Below are 9,435 nucleotides of genomic sequence, written 5' to 3'. Positions count from 1 at the left end.
CCGGCCGGGCCCCCGCCGCCTCGGCGGTGCCGCTGCGGTGCCCCCGGGCCGTGTTCCCGTGGCGGTGGGGCCGGCGGAAAGCGCGGTTCAAAATAGCACGGCTGGGAAGGGACGGCCCGGCCCGGCGCTGCTGCTGCTGCTGCCCTGCGGAGCCGCTCGGCTGGGGGGAGGCAGCCCGGGGTGCCCTGGTGCCCTGCTCGCCAGCTCGGCCAGCGAACAACCGGGGATTAGCCACTGCCTGGCGCGGCGGAGAGAGAGCAGTAGGGTCTGCAAAATGCCCAGGAATTCCTGCATTCCTCCATCCCGGGCTCCAAGCTTTGTTTTAGAAACAGAATGCATGTGACACTTGAAATGCCACTTCTTTTTTTTTTCCTTTTTACTATATTGTGGGTTGTGCTGTTGTGTTTTTCTTCATACTAGCCGTAACTCAGGTAGCGTGCTGTCCATGCCCTTCTGTGAGAAATGCCATGTGCTTTCACCCTTTGGTTATACGTGAGAATAGTCTAGAATACATTATTTTTAGAGCCTGCTTTGGATGTTATTCTTACAGGAGAGTATTCTCTACAAGCTTTATGCAGTTATGGAAACACTGAGTAACGTTTGGGGAGATGTGTACTAACATTTACAAGTCAGACCTGTAATTTGTAAACTCTGTGAGCAGAGCTGCCATAAAGAGAGAAAGGGCGCTAAAGCCAGGCGTCCAGGGCTTGTCTCTTTTATGTTAAACAGGCAACGTATGCTGCCTGTTGTAAGCATGCCCTTCTCTTGCTAACTCTGGTATCTGAGTGGTTTTTCTCTTCAAATTCTCATTCCTTACGACCCCTGGTAGCTGAAGGAAGAGCTGTCACGCTGTGATGGGCCCCCCGGGGCAGGATGACTCAGGGTGTGCCTATGCGCGTGGCGGAGCACCCTGTGGACAGACCCGAGCTACCTGCGACGCCGAGCCTGGGTGCAGTGCAGCGCTGGCGTGGCCGGGTTCCTTGCTGCGCGTGGGCTCGCCACGCAGCGCTGCGTTACGCTGCGGGGGCTTGCTGGCCACTTGGGGTGCCGGAAGCCTGCGAGGGTTTTGGAGGTACTGTCTGGGTCTAATGAGTCCCAGACAGTCCTGAGCTACTGGAGCATCGCTGCTCCCTCTGAGAGCAGTGTTTGGTTTTCCTGTCACCTGTTCTCTGTCCCCAAGGCGCAAACAGGCATAAATCACAAAGGGAGAAACGATAAGGTTTCTGTGAACAACAGGTAGTTTCTGGCGGTTAGGCTGTCCTGCAGTAGTGGTTAACGTTAACCTCTCATGAGTTTGATGCTTGCTGATAGCAATACTCACTTCTCCTGCCCACAGCGAAGAACAACCGTGTTTTTCTGTCAGGCCCAGTTCCACATGTACCACCACAGCTGGGTAGCACCGCTCCTGGCCTTCGTGGCTTTCCTTTCAGGTGGTCGTCCCTAGGAATAGCTCCAGACCCTTCTGTTCCTCGTCACTGGACTGAAATGGTAATTCTCCTTGACAGTTCCATTGCTGCCCACAGGGCGCAGCATAAAGATGTTGAAACTGATTTTTTTTTTTTTTATCAATTTTGCGTATTCCTGATCCGTCTGAGCTGGATGGCCTTTGCAGAAGTACAGACGATGCCCTCCTCTGCAGGAAGGGAGGAGGACGAGGGTATTAGTAGGCATTTTCAAGATGGTTGCAAAGCAACTAGAGCTGAATTACCTTTTTTAATCCGGGCTTCACAAGGAAGCATCATTTACACCATTTCAGTGTCTTTTCATTCTTAATAAGTGTGAACCCCTCTTGTTGGTTTCAACCAATTAAAGAGCATGGAGAGGTCTGAGAAAAAGATTACCTTCACCCCAGCCTGTGAAAGCTGACATCTGAGAAGTGAGAGTTTTTTTTCCACCAAAAAAAACAGGGAAGGAGGTCACGGCATTATGTGCGCTGCTCCTGGAAGCGAAGCGGTGGTTTCCAGCTGGCCGGCCAGCATGCGCACAACTTCAAACCGCTCTGGCATATGCTGCCCTGTGCTTAGCGCTGTGCCCAGGTAGGTGGGCCACGGGGGATGGAGCTGCTGCTAGGTGGAGGTGGGCTGAAGGGCATGAGAAAGAGCTGAGTTAACAAACCCATGAGGGTAAGCGTGAGTACTTGGAAAGGAATTTATGGGCAAACGGAGAGTTTGTTCAAGTGGAGGATCTTAGGAACGCATGGGAAAACATGGAGGCAACTGATGTAATTAAAATTAAGTGGCAACAGGGCTTTGTAGGAGCAAACCGATCAGAAACCAAGCTTTGTTAGATGGGCTGTAAACAGAACAACCCCTTGTATCACGAGCTTCAGCCCTGAGTGCTGGACTGTGTGTCCCCTCTGCTGGTGAGCAGGCAAATGGAGACTCCATTTATGGTACTTAGTTTCATGGTTGTACTTTTATAAATAAATTCCTGAATATATTCATAGTTGAAATTACTGTCCTGGTAGTAAAATGAAGAAAAATTGTCCATTACCCAGTGTCGTCTTCTGAAGAGGTGTCTCCTACTCCCTGAAAGTATGCTAAGTAACTGCTTCCTTATGCTGCTTGTGATTGCAGCATAGCTGGTTACTCTTTGGTATTAAAAAAGTGTGTGGGGGGATAAAGTACTAAAGCGTCTCCTCTCTCATTATTTTATTGAAATTTGCATTTATCACTTTTTCTATTGAGGTACCACTAGTGGGGAATACAGTGAGAACAAGTAGCACTGGTTGTGAGTACTGTTGGTCTTCTGGAAGATGACTGCTCTTGTTCTTGAATGCTTAGACCCGTCTTGTTCTTCCCAGGGTCTGGGACCCATGCCTCTTTATTAGTCATCCTGTAGTGTTTACAGATGTTTAAAAACACCTGCTGTACATGTGCAATGGATGCAATTTAATCCAGGAGTTTTCTTGATAATTTTCATGGTCTGAATCACAACTTGATCGTTAGACCACCTGATCTTTCATTCCTGGACATTCCTTTTGCATGGAGAACATTTATTAAAACCAAAAGGTGGTGGTGGGGAAGTCTCATATTTATGTAAATCTATCTATCTATATTTCACTATTATTATTGAGAAAATTCATGGCTACTTTCCTGTTTTTAAGTAGCAGTGGGTTAGAGGTAGCTGAGAACTTTATTTCTCCTTACTGCTAACTGCCTGGAAAAGTCTGCACACGGCAATGATTGCAGCGATAAATCTGCACAAATAAAGAAATAGCCAGGAGGAAAGAGGTGGAGTTGATGCCATTTGATCTCCCTGCTCTTTGCTATCCTGTAAGAATGGCTTTCTGGGGCACAGGTTGCAAAATGCCTATTTAATCACTACTCCTGGGGTTTGACATGGACATGGCGCGTATGTTTTCCTATGTTGTGCATAAAATGTGTTTATAAATTTTTTAAAATTTAAATAAGTTTAATTATTTTGCTTACTGGAACTAGTTCAGAGTTTGAATTTTCAAGGTTTGCAGTCGTATATAGAATCTAGTCATATATCCCTCTCTGTGGCTTCTCTGTATGAGAGAATGGAAATAGGTTTTGAAACACAGCGTGCAACCCTTAACAAGAAATAGTTACGTTGTTGTGATTTATAATTGCCGTTGCTTCTATTAACGTGTGAGTTTTGCTGCCATGACATCTACACAGTGGAAGATAAAATAAAGAATTAAATACTTTGGGAGCCTCTTGATAGGCTGAGGTAACATTTAGCAATGCATTATGGCAATAAGTTGTCATCACCATTGTTTTAGATATCTTGTACGTATGTCCTTCATAAAACCCTAATATTTAGGGTTTGAAGCCATTGCTTCACTTTTATTTACATTAAAATTGATAAGCTACAGTGGGGGAAAAGACATTGACAATTTTGATATACCGTGTTTTCTTGGTATCTCGTCTTTGGCAATTTGCTAACAAGGAATCGTTAAAAATCCAGTTGCCTAAAACCTTTGGAAGGGAATAATGGCGGGCTGTGTGTCGTGTGACTGGATTGCTCTCACATCAGTAAAACACAAGTTCACAGTACATAATGGAAACTTATCAGTACTGAATTAAAAAGTTATTTTTGAGAAGTATTCCATATGCTGAGAGTTTCTCACGAAAAGATGAAGTTAAATTTGCCTTCCCTGTGCATGGAGCTGTTCTCCTCCAGTTTTTTTTATGGCCTGGAATTCAATCTGAAACTTTATGAATCCAGTATGGCTTTGTCATAGGCACAGAATTGCACTTCTGTGTGTTACATTTGTTTTCTGCCATTCTTAGTGTGAGGTTTACATGTTCTCCTGTTTTCCTTTCGCTAAGCTAGTATTTAGGGTGAAACAATATATTTTTTTAATGCATTTTGAGCTATTCTGTTTAAAATTGAACATTTTTTTTCATTCCTTATTTTAGTATTACATGCTTAGCAGCTTTTACTTGTTAACCTTGTAATAATCTGAAGGATGCAGAAAAATCTTCAATAAAATTATTGTATAAAGTAAATAAAGCAATGTGCTTTAAAGTAGTTGTGTATAGCTTGTTGGTGGTTAGTGGAATTTAAAAACACTACATATTTCTGTACTAGCATCTGGGTTAAAGATGAAGAGCACGTTGTGGGTGAGAAGTCTGTCACGTTATTTACTCCAGCTATGGGAGATGATGTTAAAAACCTGCCACAGTTCATCATGTCGCTGCCACCTCTGCATCCAGACCAGGGATATTGTTGCAGGATGCATTTTGTGTTAGTTCTGAATTTGGTTTGAAACAAGTGGGAGAAAAAAAATACGGATTTAGACAATTACCAGTTGTTTCTACTGTTCTGAGTCAGTGCTGAAGCCAACCAGAGTCTTGTAAGTTACGGTGCATATCAGCTGGGCGATCTCTTCTTGGCTCAGCAGTAAAGAAAACTTCCTTTTTCCTTTCTGTTTCTAATGAGATTGAGTTTGTCATCCTGTGTCTGTGAATGTCACCTCATCTGTCTTCCAGAGTTAGTCCAGTTGGTGTTCAGTTTCCTCGTAATTTCACACAAAGATCAAACGCGGGAGTATTCCTGTTATCCACTGCAAGGATTCAGTGCTTTGTGCCCTGCTTCTTTTCCTCTTTGCTTTTGTACTAGTTGAAGTTTGAACCTGTAGATCAACAAATAAATATGCTGATGGATTTTGAGGAAGGTTTTTGAAAATATCAAGATTGCAAACAGAATTTAGGTGTCCCAATCTAGGGGGCAGATAAATTAATCAGGTTAATTATTCATTTGCTACATAGTTTCCAAGTAATCAGTAGATCAGCAGTGAATGAGATATCGAAAGGGGAAGGTTTGATCCTCTGCTTAAATCTTTGAGGAGGCATTCAGAAAGATTTATCGGGTATTTTGTCCATCTAGAAAGTGTTCACTTTTGCCTTGTATGTGCCACACACATACAGATAGTTTGTCATTCCATATTCGCATTACATCATTTTTTCTCATTCCAGCAGTTCATGTGAAGCTTTGGAGGTGTCTTGACAGGCTGGTGCACAGTCACATTAAGCCTCTCAGAGATGAGCAGCCACTTCACAAAAAGCCATTCATTCTGGGCAGATGCTGAGATCTCAAAACCTGCTTGAGAACATCATAGCTTTTATGGCAATTGAAAGTAATGGGAGGGGAAAGTGGTACTTCTGAAACATGTCCAGAAATAAGCTCGGCTCTTTCTGCTCTTACTCTTGGCGAGCTGCAGGGATGTTTACTTCCCCAGTGGTCTTGAAGCTCTTCTGGGATCAGGCTTGACCTTCCTTTTCAGTAGGACTCAATAAGCTGCTTCTGCTTTCTCTGGAAGGAAGTTAGTGGTGATCATCTTAAGAAGCTGACCTACAGCTGGCAATAAGGTGGCTATCGCAGAATGGCGTGGTGCTATAACATGACTTCCTTGCCCAGTTTCATGCTCTGGATGCTCACGTTTAGCACTGCTGCAGGAATGGTCTCCATCCCAGCTTTTTGAGGCAGGGACTGAGGCCTGCTCTGTGTGGGTGCGTGTAATCCTTCTGGAGATACTTTCATTCGTGGCTAAACTAATGCTATGTTGCTTCATCGTGTTGACCTATTGAGAAGTTGCTGCCATTAGTTGACGTGTGGAGGAACCAGAAGAATCTCAGAGATTTTGCTCTGTTTTGTTTTCTAGAGTTTTTTAAACAATATTTTCACTGATTGAGGATTTTCTTTTTAACTTTGCTCTTTAAATAGCTGTTACTGCTTGTCAGAATTCAGTGGAATGGAGGAACTTTCTTGGTGGTTAGGGAGTTGCCTCTGTGTGCAGAGAGAAAGTGGTTTTGTGCTAATTCATGGGCTCTGTAAGGAGCTTCGTGGGCACAGAAGATGTAGGGTAAACATTAAGGCCTCTAGCTTGGCTCTACCATGGCAACCTTTTTAGAAGTTTTGGAGACTGTGGTTCCACAGACATTTCTCTTGGTGGCACTGCTGGCTTAATTTTTTAACCCTGAACAGTTTCCTTTCAGCTCACCATCTGGCCCTCCAAGCAGTGGTACCGAGGCTGGGGAGGTGGTATGGGATCAGCTGCGGCAAGTAGCTGAGGGCAGGAGCTGGCGCCATTTCCTGGAGAAACGGCTCTGGACCTGTGGCCTAATGAAGGGGTTGAAAGCTGGCTTAAATACCTCTGGGAGAGCTGTGGTTGCTCTAGTCAGTCCTTGTGTCCCAACCTGCTCAGCTGTCATGCGGGGAGTTGGTACTGTGGCTGAATTGCTATTTGTTCGGTCAGGAAGAATAAATTATTCTTTCACTCAAATAAGGAAATGTATCTTCAGAACAACGTGTAACATGATCATTCCGTGTCTGTTGATGCTATACTTGCTTGCAAAGGCAAGTTTTGGAAAAACAGATGTGAAATCAAACCCTTTGAGGGAAACTTAAGCATCTATATGTTAAAACGCACATGCCTCTGATGCCTCCGTGAAGTGCTGCATGCAATATTTATACGTGAATGTGGTGTTTGCATGTTGCCATCAGTGCTGTGACCGCCCCAGACATCGCAGTGCCTGCAGTTAGCAGTGCTGCTTGCAGCGACGCCTAGGTGTGAAGGCTCCGGCGGGCGCTGCCGACCTGTGGTTAGGTTGGCTCACCAGGTTTTACTTTTTTTGCTAAGGGAACAGGGCTCTTTATTAAAGTGATCATCTAAAATCTGGCGTGCAGTTGCTCTGTGAAAGACAGACCGCGTGCTGAGTTGTTGCCAGGCGGCCCAAGCCATATCTCGGTAGTCCCGCACGGCTGGTGAGGAAAGAACAGAAAGCTGGATTTTGGAGGAACGCTGACAAAGGGGGCTCACTTTGAAACAGTCCTACAGCATGTTTCCTTGCTTCTTGCTCTTCTTGGCTTCCCTTCCTTCCTGAAATATGGCATGTAAACTTACTGCCTTTCAAAACAAACAAAACAACCCCCATACTGTTATCAACCAGACAAATGTGTTGGCGCAATCATAGAGAATGGGTGATTTAAACGAGTTGCTACCAATAATCCTGTGAACTGGAGTTCTCTTTGCCTAGAGTTTGCCGTTAATCTGTAGCTTTTCTTGCATCCTAGTTCTTTGTGAAGCAGAACTTGGTGACTTTAGTTCTGCAGCCCTGGTCACCTTGGCAGCTTGATCGTCATAGGCAGGAAGGAGCGCATGCAAGCAAAGGTGTGGGGAGAGCAGTTTCTGGGGGGAGAGCTCAGAGTTCTGGGCTGTAGACCCATGGTGATGTGCAAAGAAACAGAAGCTGGCAGTGGTCTGTTTACCAGCATTTCCATCAAAAATACAGAAGCTGGTGTAAGGGGAGACTGAATGTGAACCATGTAGCATGGCCTTAAGAACCGGCAGGGTGACACTCATCACACCTCTAAAGCTCTGGCATATAGCTGTACGTCCTCAGCGCTTTTGTTCTGCTGATTTACAGCTCAGGGCCTTCATCCAGCAGAGCTTGCTGAGCTTTATAGCCCTTGCTGGATATTTCCTAAATGAATTTGTAGGAATCCTTTTTGAATCTGGGTGAACTGTTCAATGTCCTGCGGCAAAGACGGGTCTGGCTTTAGCTGTGCTCTGTATGCTGTATCGCTTGCTGCTCTATCAGACACGATCTGGTTCCTGTGTCGGGAGGTGTGTGTGAACAGTCATCCCTTGTTTGTTATCTGTGTGCCACTGATGATTTCATTAGTTGTGCTGTGCTATCTCGTGCCCCTCTCGGCACATGTAAATGGGGAGCTTTCCTGTGCTATTTCTTAACCCAAGAGACTCGGAGATGGCCGTTACGCTACCGAACTCTCTGTGGTGGGTTCATTTATACTTCTGTGTGCCAGGTGTTGGTCAAACCTCGATGGTGGTCTGTTTAATAACTGTTAAGCAGTTTGTAAAGCTTAAAAAAAATGGGGGGAAAAGGATAATGAAATACTTCTGGCTTGCTAACTATTAATCTGGGTGGTCTGTCCTAAATATACCTGATCCTTCTGTATACTGTCATATTTTAACATTTGTATATAGGTCAGGATGTGACATGTGAGTATTTTTAGACAATGTCAGGACTATTTCTTAATTTGATAGGTAACTTTTCCGTGTAATGGGGTACTTAACTTCTGCATAAGCTTTTTAAAAAGATAATCGATTTTGGCTCATTGCAAGAAGCTTCAACATCTTTGTATAAATAGAAAATGGTTCAAGTACTTTGCTGCTTTCTACTGTATTTTTCCTTTAGAAAATTTTCATCTATATTAATCTGTTCCTTTTGTTGCCTGTAGATTTTTACAAAATTTCAACTTAGTGACAGTCAGGCCCAAAACTTGATAAAATATAACATGGAAAATCTGGCTCCATGTTGAATTATTCATTGAGTAACTTACTTTCTAATTCCATCAGATGGCTTCTTTTTAAACCGAATGTAGTACTTTCATAAAACATGGTAAAGATTTTTGTGTTTTGATATGGAAAGACTTGGCTTTCAGTTGGCAGTTGGAAAAATTGCTTACTGATGCTTCTTAATTTTTGTGAGCTCTTTAATAATGGCTTGTCCGGGTTAAATGAGGGGTGTGTGTGTGTACCTTTTGCCTTGTGTTTTTCCTTTGTCAAATGCTTTTGACATTGGATTTTCTGTTATCTAGGTTGTTTTTTTAAATGTTTTACCCTTCAGATGCATTTGAGTGTGGCTCACATTTGGATAACATGGCAGTGTCGATCACAGCTCACCAACTGGTTTCAAATGTGGTATACAGAATATAAGTTAAGCCTTAAGTTTGCCCATATGTTACTTTTCCGATGAAATACTGAGCAATAAAAAGCCAAGTAACAGCAGTTTGTATGGGAACGTGACGGAGCTCTGCAGTCGGAACCTTTCATTTGGATGCCGTCGGTATCTCCGGAGAGTCCTTAGGTTTGTTGGCTGAGGGGAAAAAGACAGCATCTCATGGCTGTTTTTTAAGGTGCGTTTTATGTTACGGCAGCCT

The 9,435-nt window shown here is 43.9% G+C and overlaps 1 protein-coding gene across 1 annotated transcript in view; it reads left to right on the top strand.

Annotated features, from left to right (window-relative positions):
• Nucleotides 1-9,435, top strand: part of JMJD1C (jumonji domain containing 1C) — a gene marked incomplete at its 5' end in the record, with an annotated part of 157,850 nt that overhangs the window by 288 nt on the left and 148,127 nt on the right. The gene's annotated exons all lie outside the window — the stretch shown is intronic.

Source organism: Anser anser (genome assembly GCF_964211835.1).
Source record: "Anser anser genome assembly, chromosome: 7".
In the NCBI taxonomy this organism is placed as follows: domain Eukaryota; kingdom Metazoa; phylum Chordata; class Aves; order Anseriformes; family Anatidae; genus Anser; species Anser anser.
This window is presented reverse-complemented; position numbering and strand designations above follow the sequence as displayed.